At 41.3% G+C, this 20,476-nt stretch overlaps 1 protein-coding gene across 1 annotated transcript in view; it reads left to right on the top strand.

Moving 5' to 3' along the window:
* The window catches only part of LOC116842396, a 45,574-nt gene that overhangs the window by 12,244 nt on the left and 12,854 nt on the right, over window positions 1–20,476 (top strand).

Genomic DNA, 20,476 nt, shown 5'->3' with positions numbered 1-20,476 from the left:
GGGGGGGGGGGGGGGGGCGAACTGATGACGCGGGCGCACTGTTGCGTGATGCCTCTTGATTTCTGCCACCTGTATGATGATTTCTGTATGAATGATTTTTGTAATTTCTAGCGTTCTTGTATGATGGCGTCCTTAAAATTTCACGCGCCGAATAATCGATTATTTGCATTACTTACGCGACGGCATATTTATCGGCGGCACTTGGTAAAACACACCGCGTATACATCTGGATATTTGCACCGTCGCAAAGGGGAAATAATCCGATCACGCTGCGACAGCCGTCTCGCGCTTCGCGAATTAACGGCCGATAATTGAGGGACGTAAATACGGAATGAAACACGCCGGTTGCGAGGCGCGCGCAAAGAGATTGCGTTGCAAAAATCCGATCGCGAAATGTATCGTTAATTGCGGCTAATCGCGGAGAAAATTCGCGAGCACAAAGGAGAACGTATTTGCTGAATCGAGATTTTCGTTTTCCGCTAACGCTGCAAATTCCCTGCAAACTTGGAGGGCCATTGGAGAATTTCGAGTTGTGACATTATGGAAGTTGTTGTCTCACCTACAGTTAAGTAGGTTACACCATTAATACCTCGCTCATTAAAATTAGGAATAAAGAATGAATGCGGATGGAATATTGAGACAATGGAATATGATGTAATTCGGAGGTAATTCCCTTTTCAAGGATTATTCAATATGGAAATGATGGCACTAAGTAACCATTTATTGCAGGTAGAGTGCAATAAATATAGCATACAACACGTAGTACAGCGTGTTCCAAGTTCGACTGAATTTGTACACACACAGAGAAACATATACTGCATTTAACTAATGTTACCTTTTTCAAGTATTTCATAAGTTTATGTATCCGCGAATCTATATATCATAGATTCATCACAGGTATTCAATTTACGCAAAACATACAATGTGTTTATAACGGTACCCACTATATTTTCACCAGTTACAATAATCGGGCAGGGAGAAATCCTAAATACAATTAATCAATTTTTAAGTGACAATAAAATGCGAGAATAAAAATTTCAAGAACATTCTTGACCCATATATGGTTTGATCATAAAATCGAAATTTCCACTCGAATTTAGCTGGATTTTGGATTTACGCTATATTTTCTCTCTCTTTCTCTCCCTTCTCCTGAAATATACGACAGAAATGTAAAACGGTAATTAGGCGATCGTCGATAAATTATGGCATCGGTGCACCAAGTGCACTTGCCGTTCGTATCAAAGCGTAAATCACCGCTAATTTGCGCGCGAGCGCGTGCGAGCCGACGCGATTACGCCGCCGAGAATCAGTTGCCGATACAAATTGCATCCCCCGTTGCCCGCCGCGTTGGAATGCGCATTATGCATCGCCCTGGCGATGCGTCCGCGCTGCTGGAAATGGGTTAAACATATTCCGGCTACGAGAGGCAGCGGGAGAGGAGGGCTGGGTGGAGTGGAATAAGAGACGGATATCGCGAAAACAATAATCCGCGTGCGTATTCCCCGGGATATTCGCATCGTCGTCGTGAAAACTGAGCGTTCGAGGAACGCGGCGGAGGAACGAAAGAGCAGCCGCGGATCTATTGTGGATCCCGTCGTCCTTCGCGGCGTATTTCAACGGTGTCGCGGGGCTTTGCGCGGTCTGAGCTTTCCGGCATTTTATCTGGAACTTACGAAGCAATTTCGCTCTCGAGACGGCGTACGGATACCAGGGAGAAAGAGACAAAGAGAGAGAGAGGGGGGGGGGGAGAGAGAGAATATTCCGAAAGTTCGGCACGGGTGGACTTTTTAGCATTGTCGTGCCGCGGATTCCGTGGAGCGCGAGCGCAGCATGTATAGACGCGCGGATTTATTTCTCGCGTCCGTTGGGGTCGCTCTCTCCCCTCTCGCTCCTGCCCCTCCTCCGCGAAGTCGCGTCGCGTTAACGCGAATTTACTGCAGATGAAACATTTCATCCCTCCGCAAGCTGGCTGCCACGACACGCGCGACGCGCGTGAGACATTTTTAGCGAGCGATGTACGGAACGATCGCGAGAGAAACGCGCGGAAATACGATGATCGTCGATTCTTTCGCGTTCGCGGCGGTTCGATCGGTGCTACGACCAAGTGGCGACTCGTTAATTACGCGAAATAGAGCGCACGCGCGCAAATCTCATTAAAATTTTCCGATGGACGGATACGCAGCTGTTCTCGACTTGTTTCCGCATCGTAGCCTGTCTCAAATCATTTCAATCTATTTTTGTTTTTCTTCTTTTTTTCTCTTTCTCTTCCTTTTTTTTTCTTTAATACAGACCGAAATCGGATCCGAACGAAACGAGTCGGCATAGTTGTCCGTTTGCGATTTTATTCCGTAATTCTTCTCCACACATTTAGTGATCATTTAATAATAATTCATTAATAGGAGAAAAGAGAAACTCTTTAATTACGTAATAGAGAGAAATAAAGTTTATTAGAAGAAAAATGAGAAAATCTTTAGTTACGTAATAGAGAGAAATAAAGTTTATCAGAAGAAAAATGAGAAACGACCACGATGAAAATATTAAATTAAATAAATAATAGATTTTTATTCTCCGTCTGTATCCTCATATATTTTTTGATCTTATTATAGTCTTGACTTTACATATTATCTCCATGTTCCTCGAGTCGACATTTCGCTTCTACATTCGACCTCGATGTTTCCAACGTTGACAGGTTCTACAGTAATATTGTTATAGATTTTACTTTTTTTTTTATTTTTTTTGGAATTAAGCTGCCGCTTTGTGAAATGAGTAATTAACAAACATCTTCCTACTTAGAGTTTCAAAAGGATCGTTTCGACAAAATGAAGATTTAAAGCCAAGTATAATTTAGTAGCTCTAAATAGAAACTGCAGATTAAGGGGATTCAAGAGAGATCTAACTAGTCCGAATGTAACTAGTCTCGATTTAATTAGTTCGAAGTATCAAAGCAAGCAGTATCAACTTCCAACGCGGAAAAATCGATATTTAAACAGATGAAGAACTGTGACTCCGATTAAACTGCAAATTTTAAAAAGTTATGAGATAAGTAGCGCGCAAATCTTCAAAAAATTTTTTTTCTGGTCTAGGTAGAATTCTAAATGTCACCGTTAAAATTTATCGGTGTGTTTTGTATCTGCTAGAAAATTGTCTGCGGTGTGCTACGTAGGATTTACAGCAGCAGCATTCTAGCAATATCTGCAAGCAAATTTAGGTGCGGGGATTATACCTTCGTTTGTCTCTCGTCGCTCTGGTTGTTAACCTTTTTGTCTATTACAATTGCTTTTGTAAGACGTGTGGCTCGTCCTAACTAGGACGGACGTCACGGAGAGAGACTTTCTTGTTAAATTTCACAAATATATGTATAGTTCAGATATAAATTCTCTCTCTCTCTGTCATCTATATTAATTACATACAAAACATATGTAATATCGCAATGTTTGCTAGTCATTCATCCATTTTAGCTAATTTTTTATATCCTGATAACTTTCGTTATGTGTGACTGCAAGATTATTTTTAGCGTTTGATTTTCGATATTGATAAGAAGAGATAACTTCAAATTCGTTTAAAAATAGCTCCTTATTGTTGACCATCGAATTTTTCGCGATTATCTCGTCTTTTTCTGTCTTTTGAGTGATCTCTCTCTCTCTCTCTCTCTCTCTCTCTCTCTTTCTCTCTTTTTCTGACTTTTACATTTATTGTATGTTGCTTGTTGGCGCGCGTGTCCGGAAGCGCGGCACTCGATATTTTTCGCGCGATGTTTTCGCGGCAAATAGCTTCAGCCAGCTACTTATGCCCTCTCGTCCTTTTTTTCTCTTTATCGCTCGAATTTAGAGAAAAAACTCGAACAATATGTTCGGCCGGCTGACGGCTTAATTTCGCTAATTAACCGACTGCGCTGCTCAACTGAAACTCGTCGCCCGCTGAAAAGAGTAAGAGGAAACATGAAAAAAAAGGAATGCCCTCGGGTGCAATCGAAATGAATCTGCTTTAATTTCCCTTCTCGCCGTGAGGAGGAGAAAGATTATGCGAACGCTGGCGCAATTAGCGAATTCTCGAACAAAAAAGTGATGTATCCGTGTACGAGAAGCTCTCCCGAAAACTTACCCTAAACTTCGTTAACTAAAACGTCATTGATCCTCTCACGCTTTCGTCCGGATTACGAGCAGAGAGAGAGGGAGAGTTAGAGAGGGCTTTCACCGAGAATTTCGGGTTTCAGGTAGGAAACACGATAAAACCGCAAGGATTCCTGACGACTACAACGATGCGTGGACAGCTGCGTTCTTTGATGAGACGCGGTTTTGAGGTTTCGCGGAGTTGATCACAAGAGAGGAGAGAGTAGAGAGGGAAGGAAGGAGGGAAGGAAAGCGAGAGAGAGCGAGAGAGAGCTTTTTTCTCTAAGTTCGAGCGAGTTGCAGACGTAAAGCTTGCGAGAGAGGAAAAGACGCGCGCGTCCTTTCTGAAGAATTAATTATTCGTCACGATCGCGAAACTTGTTAACGATGACTTCATGATAGCGAAATAATCGCTCTATGTAGGCGCCTCGCGCGCGTTTTCCAATAATTTGATACGCGCAGTTAACGTTTTCTCTTTCTCTTTCTCTCTCTCTCTTTCTCTCTCTCTCTCGTCCGCGGACAAACTTCGGGGCGAATCCGGACTCTCTCCTTTTTGTCTCCATCTTTATTTGATATTTTGATTTCGTTTTATTTTTATTTCGACTTTCCAGAAGGATTGGCAGAGTGATTCGTCCGTTTTTTTTTCTGATACGCCACTTTCTTGCTTTTCTTTTTCATCTTTTTCATATGCTCCCTCTCTCGCTTGTACTCGCCGGCGCGGAAGACGGAGTTTCTGGCGTAAAGAGATAATACGCCGCTATATAGCTATACAACGCGATCCTTTAGGATCCTCTCATGTAAACGCGCGCGCGCGCGTTCGGCTTGCCCGTGTAAACCATGTGGAACGCGCGCAGCTGCGAAGTTTGCGGGTTGACATACTGTGAATCATAAATTTGTATCCACCGGGGGACTCATTGCGGCAAAGTTTAAGACCGGGCCGGCTGGCGGAGAAGGTCGGCCTTCGTCCCGCCATATAGGGAGGGCGCGCTTGTGCAAAAGGTCATCGATAATGCGACTTTATTCTTGATGGGATTCGCGAGCGGGCGAGCGAATCCGGCGTTCTCTCGCCCTCGAGAATCCCATTTCGCGCGTTAACGAGGCATAACGCGATCTCCGTACTCCACGCTGGGATTACCTACGCGACGGGGACCCGCTGACTCGGCGTTGAGGACCGCGAAAAGTCAAGATTTGGTTACCCGGTTAGCTTGCACCGTTCTCGGGGAACGCCGTGTGTATGCAAAGCTATTATTATCCCGGTAAACGAAATTGAAATATTATTACGGTTTACGGGACTTTCTGCTATTTTGGATCTCCGTTATTTTGACGATATCGGTTTGTTTTTGTACACACAAGCCATCCCAGAACTGCAGTATATAATGCTCTGATGGCGTATTCTGGAGTTTAATTACAGTTGGAAACGCCGAATGCAGGAACGTTGACATGTCGATACTTTTCGAGTTGCGAGCCAATTAAAGAGCAGCCCATTTTCGCGAATTAAACTTCAGGAGAGAGCCAAACGAACAACAGGATTACATTTCTGTGCTGGTTTTAAGTGGAGCATATTTGCATGGAATTCTAACGGGAAACTTAATTACGAAAATATACAATGTTAATAATTGGAAATTTGCGACAAATGATTGCCCCACTCGACATTTTCGCGTATCGCAATTTCCAATTCTAATTAAATTTTAGAACATGCTATAAAAAAATGTTGTACAAAGTAAAGAAAAATTGTACAAAGTTTCGCGACATCCTGTATATCTTTCTGTATATGTATTTCGATTTGACATGCCAAGTTTTAGCATTCGCGTTACTTTTATCGCGCTTCTTCCGTGTTTTTCTCGGTGGTATTTACGGTTTACATCGTGAATCCGGAATATGCGTCCGACGAGAAATATCATCTCTCCCGATCTGGAACGAATCCGAAGGCACTGATGAGCGCGTCAGATACACGTATACATCGCGTTCATTATTTATCAGCCATAAATCACCGCAAGCCCGGGTCAATCTTCGAAAGCCGAAAGGGTATTTATTTAAAGGTAATATCGCACGAACCCTTCTCCGTCCTCGTGTATTAATAGGGGATTGTTATTATTGATGGGGGATTTCTAAATAGAGGCGAACAACGGCAGATGGAAATGGCAGTAGGGACGAAGCTCGCGTTTTGAAATTCTTGTTTCCGCACCGTATCGCGCCAGAAATATACGAGGTGTCTCACACCAACTGCTAAATATCGAAATGGCATATAGTGCGAGTTATCTAGGCAAAAAGTCCTTCACCAGTTTTTAGTACGTGCAACAAAGAGAGATAACGAGTTATTAATTAAATAAATTTTAAATTAAGCTTGCCCTGTGATCGACGAAGCGTAGATGGCGCCGCGTGCCAAAAAAATGTGAACTCCCGCCTAGACTAATTGCGCTATTCTGGATAATGGGGGGATAAATTCACTAAATCTGATTCGATATTCTGATTAGTGAGTTTTTGCCCCTCCCACTAATCAGAATTGCAAAGCTGGTCTAAGAAACGGGGGTTCACATTTCACGCGCAGCGCCACCTATGCTCCACCAATCAGGGCGTGCTAAGCATAAAATTTAATTTGTTTGCTTCGAGATCGTCGTTCCGCACACATATTTCTTCATATTTACTTGTTTCTCTACATTAGTAGCTGATTTATAATGGCATATAGATTAAGCGCTTAATTGTTCGGAGGACTACCTTTCCATCTTCCATTGTCTACCTAAACATTGTTGGCCACCGTTGTCGATTTGTCCATGAAGAGAGGATTTATACTTCTTTTTTAATGCGAGTTTGACCTATATTTTTAATTACGTTTTGCGGTGATTTATTCATACTTCTTTGGTTTCCTGCTATAGTTGACCCTTATATATTTTTTATATATTTATATATTTTATATATTTATATATTTATATAATGCGTTTATATAATTTTATATTTAATTTTCTGAAGAGGATCGAATCGAAATCGAATCGAAACGTAATAACATTTATATTTCATTAGTACAATATATTAATTGCACTTTAATAACTGTGCCTGGCTTTTATATGCTCTCCCTTTTTCCATTATTATTTTCATAAAATTTAATTAATTAATAACTCGTTAACTATTGCCCGTATTAAAAAGTGGTAAAGGACTTTTCGTTCCGGTTTGACATAAACTATCTGCCGCTTCTACACTTGACGATTGATGCGGGACACCCTGTATACCGCGTGCGAATACACGCACCGTTACGATGACGCGCGACTCGTCGGTGTCGACAGACGTGTCTTTATAGCGTGATATAAAACATATTTTTATTAGGCCGTAGAAAAAGTAGCAACGCGTGCTCGGGCGAAAGGAACGATCGAGGGTGGCGAGACGCAATGAAATACGACGATCCGCGCGAGGGAATCTCGGTGAGCGCCGAGTTCCGAAGTGTTCTTTCGCGTTTCTTTAGCGTCGCGGCCCTTTAACGTTCGATATTAAATACCGCGGATACCGATTGAAGCCGAGGCACAGTACGGAGCTCTCCACGATGGAATTGCGATTATCGCAGCCCGGATAAACCTGCGTTCACGACGAACAGTTGCTGTGGGATCTCGCACTGAGAAAAAAGCATTATTCGCGGCTACGATCGCACTGTGAAGTAATTGTAGTCAGGAGTTATGGTCCGTTGTTGAAATAGTTGCAGCGAAATAATTATAGTCAGAATAATAGTCAGAATAATAGTTGTTGGAATAGTTACAGAGTTGAGAATAATTATAATGGAATGTGATTGTATATATCGAGTCAGAGGCGTTATATGTATTGCAGTAAGTGTGTTACATCACAATTAAATGACAACTTTGTACAAATATTCCTACTGCTTACTGTTAGGACAACAAGAAGAGTATGGCGGATGATGGAAATGGCTACACTTTCAGTGGTACTTTTTCTTCACTTTGAACGACCCACTCGACCTACTCGCGTTAAGGCGTCGTCCTTTCTTTTTTTCGTTCTTGTATGTGGAGTGTTACTATAAATAACGAACTTGCGGCTGTATTTTAAGACTTTTCCGTATAATGCATGCCCATTTTTATTACAGCCGTTTCCTATCGTAATCCTAAATGCGGTTTCTGGAAATTAAAATTAAAATTGGGAAAAACACACTCACATTCGACGGTGAAGTTATATGATCCACACACATGCATAAAACAATGTCAGTATGATGTAAGAAAAACAGCGCGTTAAAAGCGTCACTTTAATTGCAAGTATCTCGACTTCCAATTGGTCAGTCTTGCTTTAATGGCACGAGCAATTAAATCATATTTTGACTGATGTGTAATCTAAGTTACAGCGACGGAGTTTCGAGGAAATTCATTCCGCGAGACAACTATCTCGACAATCAGCTGCGAGTTGCAGTTGTTCGATTTTAATTTTTGTGAGAGCCGCATTTGTTACATTCCCTTCGCCCGTCTCTCTCTTTCTCTCTCCCTCTCCTTCTTTCTCTCTCTCTTCCCCCCCTTTCTGCCCCCCCTTGCCATCTCCCTGTTGTTTCTCTCTTCATCTCGTGTTCACGCCCCGCGAGCTAAATCGCAAGCCATCGCGAACGCACGAAATTCACCGGCGCCGAGTACTCGCGTCTCCCGTACGCGCCACATTTTCCGCGATGCATTCCGCAATGCGACGTACGTACTGTACTATTACGTTGTGTAACAGACACGACAGTGGAATTACGTGACACCGTTACCCGGTCCCTTTCAGGCTGGAAATGCGAGAGGAGCCGTCGCGTTTCGCTCACGGGAAACTGCGCGCTCCGCGTCGCGCGATTTAAAATCCATAAAGTGCATCGGCAATTATACGGCATTGAAATATTTGTAGATACTCTTACCGACTATTAAAAAAAAGGGAGGCAGACAGAGAGACAGAGAACGAGAACAGGCACTATCGAGCGCGCGTTCGAAATGCGCGGCATTCTTTTTTTCACGAGAGAGAAAGAGAGAAAGAGAGAGAAAGAGAGAGAGAGAGAACTTCCGCACACTCGCCGGGCGTTACAGCTGTCCGCGAAAGCTCAGGATTTTCGCCACTTTGCAAATTTCGCCGCCCAATTTTTGCTGTTTTTTTTTCTTTTCTCCGTCGGTCTGCTTGCTCCCCTGCGATCGCGCGACTTCCACGACGACGAGGACGATTCCGATCGAGCGCGTAGCACGCCATCTCCGTTCCTACCTTCCGCTCGTTCGCACCGGAGTGCTAAGGGAAAGTTTTGATGCCGCTCGTCACGACGTCGCGCGACAAATCGAATCGTCGTGACGGAAAACTCGGGCAAACTCAATTTCCATCGCGCTCTGTCGTCGGAAACGCGACGCCGCGTCCGTGTCCGACGCATGCGATCCTTGCGACGGGCGAGAGGAGATTCTCCGCCTGTCGCCCGATTGCCGCGGATTAAATTAATTCCCACTGTATTCCGTACACGATTCGCCTGGTTTCTATTACTCTCTCTCTCTCTCTCTCTCTCTCTCTCTCTCTCTCTCTATATATATATATATATATATATATATATATATGTATATGTATATATATATTCCTTCTTTCCTCCCTTCCTCTCTCTCTCTCTCTTTCTCACTTTTTTCTCTCTTGTCGACAAGAGACTCCCGCGATTTTTCAGCGACGTCAGCTTAGCGCGAGACGCGCACCAGTCGAATCTCGTCGAGAGAAATTCCGATTAAAGCAAAATCCTCGTCCTCCTCCTTCTTCTGTTGCTTCTCCTGTTCTTTCTTCCGAAAATAATCAAGAGATGAAATTTCGTTGGATTCTCGCGAGTCTAATTCGCGTCTTTAATTCCCTTTGTGCTTTGGTCACCTTGGAAATATGGAATCCGCGCGAGGAAACGGGCGTTAACCATCGAGCAGTCCGTATAAAGTGGCGTATCAGTCTGCAGAAGAGCACTTTCCGAAGCTGCCGGCGTCTAATTATATTCGAGAGTGGCCCGGCGTCTTAATTATCGCGCGCCCTCGCCCCTTCGAGGGACACTCTCGACGCAAGTGGTGTCCGCGGCTAATTGCATTGCGGAGATGCACCGGAAGGCTCAGTGCCGGCCGCGCCTCTAATTGAACTCTCTGGGAACTCGGAATTTGGATTTCTCGCCGCGTCGCGCCGCACGCGATAATTCGCCCCGCGGGCGAAATAATGTCAGACAAAGATAAGACAAACAAAAAAAGGCAAACGAAAGAAACAGAGAAAAGACATTGCGATTCTAGAAAAAGAAAAGACAGAGAGAGAGGGAGAGAGAGAGAGAGGGAGAGAGAGAGAGAAAGCAACCCGATCGCGCCGATCCGTCTTCGTTGCTACGATAGAAGAAGAAATTAAGGGAGAAAGGAAGGCTATCGGCCGCTATTCATCCTCTGAGAGGGAGGCTTTCGCGAGGATGCCACCTCGCGCATCCTTGGCATCTCACCGCCCCTCTTTCTTACTGCCTTACTGTCTCTATTCACGGACATTTCGCCGCCTTTCGCGACGATTCCTCCGTACTATTATCCTTCTGTCCGCCGTCTACTTAACTTGACTTGCGATCGGCCAGACGTCGTCGTCGTTTTCATTTCCCAAGCGATCAAACAGTATCAGTGTATTTTTTTCAGCTTGCATAGAAGGGGATTTAGTTCTCCATTGTACTCCTTAACCACACACACCCAACCATTTCACTTATCTAGTTGCTAATATCCTTATATAGTTACATTGTCTCTCTAATTGACTTTACAATATCATTTTCGTTGCCCCTGTAATAATGCTCCTGTAATCTCCCTTTACAATCTTTTTAGTTTTTATCCAATCTCCCTTCACAATCTCCCTTCACAATCTTTTTAATTTTCACCCAACCTTCTTCTTATCTATCATGTTTAAAAAATTACACTTCCCTATTTGACACACACGTATACATTCAATGACTATATCATCTTCTCATACACATATTCTAAATTCTGTTCTTTCCTTCAGCTGTACATATCCATCACATTATCTTTCCTCTTTTTATCCGATCCTCTTTACCGCTCTTCTTGTTTCCTCTTCGCACATTCTTTTTTCCCGTAATTTTTTCATATTTTATTAGCTTCATCATTCAACTCTCTATGTTTCCTACTAACTCCATGAAGCGATTCTTGTGCTTTTTTATTAACTTCCTATATATCTCCTTCAGTTTACATCGTCAAGAAGAAGTTTTCCATATCTTATAACCATCCTTTTATTCTTTTCTTATACTTCAATCTTTTTACTTATCCCACTAGCCCTTGTATCATATTTCTTCAGTATACTTTTATTTTGCTTCCTTATCTCATCCCACACTGAGAGAAAAATATACTATAATTTACTATTACTATAATTTTTATAGTAAATGTTACTATAATATTTGTAATATTTACAATATAAGTATAGTATAACTGACCCGTAAAATTTTTACCAAGAATTATAATTATTTGAAATAAAAAATATGGTAAGGTGACAAATATTGAATGGTAAGAGAAATTAACTATTTTATATAGTTAATACAATTGGAATATTTGGCAAATATAGGTACATGTAATTATATTCCCAAAAGGTGCTTTACCATATGTATAGAGTAATAAGATGGTGACTATAAATCTGTGTTCATTCTACTATATCTTCATGTTTAGATGAACTATAAATATATGTTTGAGACCAAAACGAACTATAAAATATAGTGAAATTATAGTTATTCCAACTATTTTTTTCTCTCAGTGCATGAGCAAACCTTTTCTCTTCATTTCTTGTATCCTTTTCTCCCCCTCCATTCTTTGTGTATTTCTTTCTTCTACTACCACTTATTATATACATTTCGTCTATCGATAATTTCCTCTGCATCATCATATTAATTTAAGCTTGCCAGCATTATCTACACCACCCTAACTACTTGTTCCTTATGACACCATAACCTTTATTACTTATGTATTTTTTCCGCTCTGAATTTCGCTTTCCTACCTAACGCTTTGTTTGACTCTTTATTTACACCCAATCTGCGCACTCATTCCTACATAATTTCCCCTCTTTTTCTTCCCCTTATATTTAAAATACATTAAAATCATTCCAAACTCACGCACTATATTAATCAAGTGCGTCCATACACTCGCATGTCATCTAACCAAGTTATCAATCTAACGATCGACCAGTTATCAGTTATTTCTTACCTAGCTTGTTTTTTTTTCAATTGGTTATGCATCAATTGTTTCCTTTTTATTTTATGTTAGTAAAGTATATATAAATTTTTAATCGAGTAATATATCAATTGCGACGCAGTGTGATTGAGTGTTACCCGCTGCGCGAGAGAGAATAGTCCACGCGCGGCCGAACAAAGAAAATTTAATTTTCGTGGAAAATAATAAGGTCGGATCGCCGCTGTGGTCCCCCCCATCAGAGTCGCTCGGAGGATAATGGGTATCCCGGCGGACATCTTCGTGGACAATGCCGTCCCGGAAATTCGCTCGCGAACCACGCGAGACCACGGGTGGCCGATTCACGTGCCAGCCGCAGCAGGACCACCTTCGCCCTGGGTCGCATCCTAGACACAGGATTGATACGAGGGCACTGGTGTGTCCGGGCAGGTTGCAGATCCGTCGACAGTCTCCGAGTGATTGAGAGTTCAGATTGCACTTCAGAATTTTCTGAAACGAAGCCCTCGCATAAAATGAATAAAAATTCACCTGAAACGAAAGTTTAAGAAATATCGTTATTCGAAATCGCAAGAATGAATGTTTCACTCAAGCTTAGCGTAGATTCTGACTCCACACGAGCGAACCTTCCAACCGATTATAGCGAACTTCTTTCTGTAACGATGGAATAAATCAAATGCACTCTTCGATTTCGAAGGGAAATATTCAAAGATTCGTAGTCAAACTATCACTCTATGCGAATGAAAAAAATCACTCGAATTCAAGTAACAATAACGAATGTTTTATATTCGAGCTAAAAGCTGGAATTCTGACCCCACACGAGTGAATATTTTATTCGGTCAGAGTGAATATGTTCCTGCGAATTTTCATTCTTCCATTCAGGTTTCTTCTTCAATTTCATTCTTCAATTTCAAGTGAAAATATTTTCAAGCCATTGCAATTTCCCAAGTAGCAATTTGATTCAGAGTGGTGAGAATTCACACCATACGACTGAAGAATTGCTCGAATTCGAGTGACTCGGAAGTCACTCTAGTTTTCAAACGAGATCTCGCCACGAGGAATTTCGGGGGCGAGCTTGTGAGCGCGCTCACTTATTCTCACCCGACGCGAGCGAGTCGAAGGAAATTAAATTACTCGAATTACGCAATCACCCGAGGATCGTCAATTTCACCGAGACGACTCGCTACCGCGGAGTCAACGAGCGCCCATATATTTATTTCTCGCCGTCGTTTTCATCGTCATTAGCCGCGCGGGCACAACGGGAGTCATCAGCATACGCTGCGGGGGTGGTCGGCGAGTCTCCACCTCTCTCTTCCGGAGTGTTTCACCGGCTCATAAATACACAAACATACCGGACGAGCAGGCCGGCGCCGCGGCGCGGGAGTGCGGGATAAAGGAGCGTAAAATTTTCCACAAATATTTTCTTCCCGGCGACAACGACGATGGCGACGGCGGTATCCCAGCTGCGCGCCCCGTCGCCGTTAGGTGGCGGCTTTTGCTTTTATTAAACTCGCGTGTGGTCTCGTCCGCTGAATAATACATCTCCCGCGCGTTTTCCCCAAATTCGTCGGACACACACGGCTCTCTCGCCTGCAACATTTCCGTCGTTAAGTCGCGAACGCACGAGCAAGCGCGATGAGGCGCAAGAGGAAACGCAAACTGCATTTGCAAGCCGATGGGCGATAATTGCGAAACTTCGTCCTCGGGAGGGCCTTTAAGCGTCCCTACTCCTCGCCTCCGCGAAAGTCACAATGCTGGTGAGAGATCGGAATACCCTACGAACCCTTTATTTCCAAATCCAGGGCGAGAGCTTAGAGGGAGGAGGACGAGAGAGACAGAGAGGAGAAAACGATGAGGAGGAGCGCTCGACATGTTGATCGACGACGAGTTAATTAACACGATCCAAAACAACCGCGGTCTCGACGAAGCTGGTTAATTTCAGCGCGACGGATCTGTCGCAGGTCGCTTTGACAAGTGTTCTTTTTAAGGTGATGCTCGAGTCGATAACGTAGAGTGACAATCGTGTTATCCTCCTCGAATTTTTTGTATACATAGGTCTTGTGTAAACATGTGTTGCTTTCTTTTACCATATTTAGTGCAAATCTAACTTAACCATCTGCATGTAGAAATTTTCCGGCAAACTTTCAGATAATTTGTAAAAATTTTAACTTACAGCGTCTGACAGACGCTGTACCCTTATAGAAAAGTATCACTGGCTGTGATAAATTAGCTAGTAATCAATAGTAATTTTATTATTCGTACGAGTAGTAAAATTATTGAACGACAGTAATTATCACTTATCAATATTAAATTTCTATAAGGGTAATTTACACTCGAAATGTCTGGAAATACATCTTTTAAATTTCTTATCATTTTTGTTATATATTGAGCAATGCTCCAGTTCATTATCGTACATATTCTTCTTGTGCAAGAACATTTGCAATTCTGTGCAGCCAATATAGCGTAAACTTTGCAGAAAAAAGTCAATATTTTGTCGATAAAAATTTCGACTCCAGCAACATTCCCTTAAAGGGATGCCATGCTTGGAAACTTTATCGACAGAATATTGACTTTTTTTTTGCAAACTTTGTATCGTCGTATATTGATCGCACAGAATTACAGATGCTTTTACAAATACATACACAATACACACTGTTACACACTGATACTGTTGCAAATACGTACACAATTACAAATACTTTTACAAGATATATGAAAAAGTATAGTATGATCGCATTAGTGACGATCGCCTCTGCAATATCAACATTGTTGGAGTTCGTCATCCTCTTAACGACGCGATCATTGTGCTCGTGAAAACAGTTCTGGTCCATTAAAGTCGAAGAGCAAGTCCCGAATGCAAGCGCGCGCGAGAAGGCTTTCTTAAAATCGTTATTGTTAATTGCACTTGCGACACGGCCGCGACACGGAAGCCCAAGTTTCTCTAATGGCTCGCGTAATTATTTCCTCGTGCGTCGGTTATTCCATTCCGGCCGCCCTTTGATCGGGACCCGCCCGGTGCAATTAGGACCTTTCACCGGGTCGCTCTTTGATATCCTTCTCTCTCGCCTCTGACTCCTTCAGAAATTGCTTTAACTCCGGCGCCAACTTTTTTGCATGTATCCGAGAGGGAGGGAGAGAGCTCCGCGTTAACAATAGCCGGGCGAAAAGAGCGTCGCGGGCCCGCGAACGATGAAATTCGCGATAAATTCGCGACCCCGTAGAGGAATCCAATCTTTTTCCGAACTCTGCGATAATTAATACCTCCTTCCTCAATTCCCCGTGAAATCGCGCCCGAGGGAGTCGGGGAACTCCTCGAAAATCACACCCTCGCTGCGCGCGAGTGGACATGGGCTGCGCGCTTCTCTCGTCTCTCCATCGTGACACGGCATTGACAGAGCACTATTTCCAGACAGATCGGGCTGGAACACTTACAGTTATCACCGTCACATGTTCGTCAGCCGTGATATTTGACAACTTGGTCATTATAGCCATAATATACTGAGTGGCGAGCCCTAACTCATAGATTCTCGTCCCATTCCTCATGTTTGCGTTGCGATTAACTCGATACCCCGAATTGCTGAGTCGAGCGGGAATGTTTCACCTCGCGAGATCAACGACGTTCGATCGAACGATCGATCGATCGATCGGTTCTCAGACCTCGCCGTCGTTGTTGTCGTCAGTTTGGTGGACGAGTCTCGCATCGTGACGAATGAGAGAGAGACAGAGAGACAGAGAGAGAGAGAGAGGACGAACAATCAGCCTGATATATCCGCTTGACACGTACAACCGCGGCTATCCTCCCGGTGGCAATTACAGTGACTCGAGATGATCGGCTTTGTCCTCTTGTCCGCATAGTGGGTGCTCAAATCGAACCGCCACCCCCTCCCCGCTGTTTCTGCGGAAAAAATCGCGCTCGACCCCGCTCGAAGCTGCGTATATTGATTTCCTGTCGGGCGGATATAGTCGATCCATTGTGCCGCGATACTTGGCCGATGCTGCACCACGGCGCCCGCTCCGACAACGTACAATGGAATAATTTTATACCGCCCGGTGTAGAGATTAATACGGGCTCTTGTCGTGTCTGATCGTACCCCCTTCCTCGTGTACGTGTCTGTCTGTCTATGTGTGTGCGTGTGTGTGTGTGTATGTGTGTACGTGTACAGTATCGATAGAGATTAATATGAGCCTTGTCGTGGCCGATCGTAACTCTACTTCCTACGTGTGCACCGATATCTTTCGATGGCGCTTGATCGATATCGTCAAATGGTGTTATCGGAGTCGAAATTTGGGCTTTGCATCAAACTTGAAGGGCCAATGTAGAAACTCGAGATATCACACTATACGGGCGTTATCGTTCTACCTTTGATGCTGCAAACGCAGTTGCTCATTCCCCTTTCGTTCCGCGTTGAGGCTCGAAGTGGGGCCCACTGAGGACCTCTTAAGTCGCTTCAGGCCCTGCGTTGTGTGCAATTTTGGACAATATACTATACGAGGAGAGAATATTGTAATTTGTTTTCTTTTTTTTTTCATATAAATTCTTTTCGATTTTATTATGCTTCCAGTAATGCAGGAGAATAAAGCTGTCTTGCTAAGAAACATGGTAAATTTCGCCAGAAACGTAGCAAATTTTCTCTAGAAACATCTTGACAGCACATTTCAGTTTCTGAGATACAAATAGCATACATATGAAATGTATGAAAGGAAAGTCAATTACTGCAGAATGTCAATTTGTTCCTCGGTTACGAGAATTCTATGGTAATTTTTATTACAAAATCTCGCTCTCTTTTTAATACATTTTTAATAAATTTGTATTAAATATTCTCTACATGTGTATACTCGGAATTATTTAATACTCGATTGCCGGACTATTTTATTATTCCTGCGTTTAATCGTTATTATTAATAGTGGATTAATTATGTGACATGGCCAACTCTGTAATTAGAGTATTTTGTTAGAGTATGATGAGCAAATATTAAATAATCAAATAAAGATTGTGTTTGGTAAGAATGAATAAAGTTAATGAAACATTTTATCGTTATAATTTCTTTCGTTCATTTTTTTCTTTTAGCGTTGAAAGTTTGATTTGGGTACTTAAATGGAGCAGAGGGAAAGGAATTATATAATAAGAAAGATAGCAGAGTTGTGTAAACATCAGCGAGAATTTAAACTACAATAACAAAGATGAATAGGAGTGAAAAAGACGTTGGTGGATTCAAAATGTCGGCTGAAGTTTCAACTTGTTGATAAAAGGGCATATATATTAGAGACATGAATAAGCACTTGCGAATCTATTATTGACGATCTCTGATTGAGCGCATAATTGATCATGAATACGTTCATATTCATGGACCGTTATTCGACCGTTCGCGTCAATATTTCTTGCCGTATATATAAATAAATAGTAAATAAGGTCGAGAAATAATTCGTAAAACGACTAATTGACAAGATTTTTAAAATTACGACAGAATAATCGGATGAACTGAGATGTGACAGATATCAAACTATGACAGATATCAAACTATGAATACTAGTTTTAGATTTAAAATTTCGTCTCGGATATTTCTTTATTTTCGGAGAATATATTAACACGTTGGCTGCCGCGTTGATTATCGTTGATTAATTTCATGAAGATTCGATTAATGATTGAATTAACAAAAATACGGTAATGCAGAACGCATATGTATTTCCCTCGAATAAAACTGTAATTCAAGACGCGTACAGCGTGTTGTACCAACACACAGAGCAGTATGACTGGTTGCGCGATCGATTTTTCAGGGAAACGCGTAATCGCGCGTGGGCTCGGTAGATAATGACGACTATGACTTGTAACAGCTATTAAAGAGACTAAAATTAGTTGCAGCCATTTTAGCTGCATTAATTGTTGTTAAGTTGTTGTGACAGCAATAATAAAAGCCGAAATTCAATCACAGTTATTTTAACTATACTAATGGCTGTAAAAGCATCATGACAATTCAATAAAGAAAAATCAAAACATTTTATTACTTTTATTATGTACGCGTACCGTAAGTCATGATCATATATGCGCATAGGAGGAAGCTAAAATGCAGCCAAAATAGCTATAATCTGGTTGTAATTTATGTCACAATGGAAACAAAGAGTAACGTGATTATCAATTTTATGTTAAATTGTAAAGCATGTATCAGCGATAGTCATGCGTTCATTTATGCGGCTCTAAAATTATTATTTAAAGACCTCTGTATAGTTTTTAACCCTTTATAGGGCAAGACTCCTTGGATATGACAAATGAGTTTTTTCTTTTGAACTTCATTAAAATAATTATTAGAGATATTTTAATATCATTTTTGAGACTGAAAAAAGTTTTTGATAAGAGATATCAACCGGTATAACTGTTATACTATTGACCATTCAGGGAAAGCGTTTAGAACCACTCCTGATTCTCTCGGCCAATTCTGCGCTGCTGGTACCAGTGCTCTATAAAGAGTTAAACGGTGTACTTATGAATTTGCGTCCGCGTTAGTACATTTATATGTGCGTTATAAATTGTAATAATTTGCAATAATTAAGTAATATCTATTAATCTCTAAATTGTAAGTTTAGTAAGGTGAAGGTTCTGAGTTGCTCGAGGTTTAATCTCAGTTAAATAAATAAAAAAAAAGTAAATAAAAAGAAATTATTTTTATATCTTTTTTTCAATATTCAAAAGTAATTTTAAAATTAAAATTTAACTTGCATTAAATATTAATTTAGATGTGAAAAACATTTTCTATTTATTTGTTTATTTTTATTTTAACTGCTATCTCGAGCAGCATGTGAAACTTTAAAATAGCTGCGTCCCAGTTTAAACTGCAGAATTTTTGTTTAACACAGTAACCGCTACAACGTGGTCATGATGTTTTGACAACGTGTAGTAGTAAAATGACATTTTTAAGCTTTGAAAACGTAGCTGCAATCATTTGGCTGCACAGCCATAAAAAAGTTATCATAACCTCTGTGCAACCAAATGATTGCAGCTACGTTTCTAAAAATATTGTCTGACTTTTGCTGCTACAACAGTATCAAAACATCATAATTACGATATGGCAGTTATTGTGTTGGACAAAAATTTTACGATGAAAAATTACGACAATGTTGTCGCAACTGTTTTATAACTTCATGCGCTACTTGGGACTGACGATAATATTGATACTGACACTAACGCTGACACCAGCACTGACACTCACGGTGACACTGTTCGATCAAAAAATGCGTGTTTAATGAACGCGATGTCGATTCGAGGTCGAATTTATATTCCGACGCGAAATTTTGTCATTAACTGTTGGGAATTGTAAACTGATGCTTTGTGTCGCGATGTATGTGTGTGTGTGTGTGTGTGTATATATTCGTTAGTTCAAACGTAATGACTCGGTCAAAGGTACGCGCGACACACGATAGTCTCCAAACAATGGGCGAAAAGAGCCAAATAATTTCCCTCACTAGTTGTCGATAAACAATTCGTTCATTCGGTGATCGCGAGATCATAACATTTTTAAAACATTCCGAACGGTTGAGGAAGTGATTAAGATGGTATAAACGAAAGCATCAAAAGCTATCCAATTAGAAAAGCTCTCCAATATATTATGTAACTTTTAAATAAATCCTGCCTGAAGCCTCGACATGAAACAATAAGGAGCAGGCTACAACTGTAAGTTTTGTAACATGAAGGGATCATGGAAATATCCTACACACTGAAAGAAAAGAATATTTAAAAGATAGTAAATATTTATTCGTAGAGGATACTATAATGTAACATAATATAATATAATATAACTACAATATAATATAACAGATTTACTAATATCTACCTCTACTACTTTTCGTAACCTCCTTTCATAACCTCTTTCTACCCTTACTCAAGACTTTCCCTTATGTCCTTATATTATGTAACTTTTAAATAAATCCTACCTAAAGCCTCGACATGGAGAAAACAATAAGAGAGGAGCAGGCATTTGTAACATGAAAGGATAGTATTCTACACACCGAGAGAAAAAAATATTTAAGAGATAGTAAATATTTATTCGTAGTGGATACTATAATATATACAGGGTATCTCACACTCTCCTTCGGGCATTTTGTGGGGACGTAGAACAGATTGAGGTAAACATAAAAGTCCTATACTGTTTTGCGATATTCGCAATAATTATTGAGATATTAATTGTAGAAAAGTTGTAAATAATCATGCAGAATATGGTAAAT

This window comes from Odontomachus brunneus, unplaced genomic scaffold, assembly GCF_010583005.1.
Source record: "Odontomachus brunneus isolate Ranch 3 - 2012 unplaced genomic scaffold, Obru_v1 Obru_scaffold_025, whole genome shotgun sequence".
In the NCBI taxonomy this organism is placed as follows: Eukaryota; Metazoa; Arthropoda; class Insecta; order Hymenoptera; family Formicidae; genus Odontomachus; species Odontomachus brunneus.
Note: the sequence above shows the minus strand (reverse complement) of the source record. Positions and strands in the feature narration are given on the sequence as shown.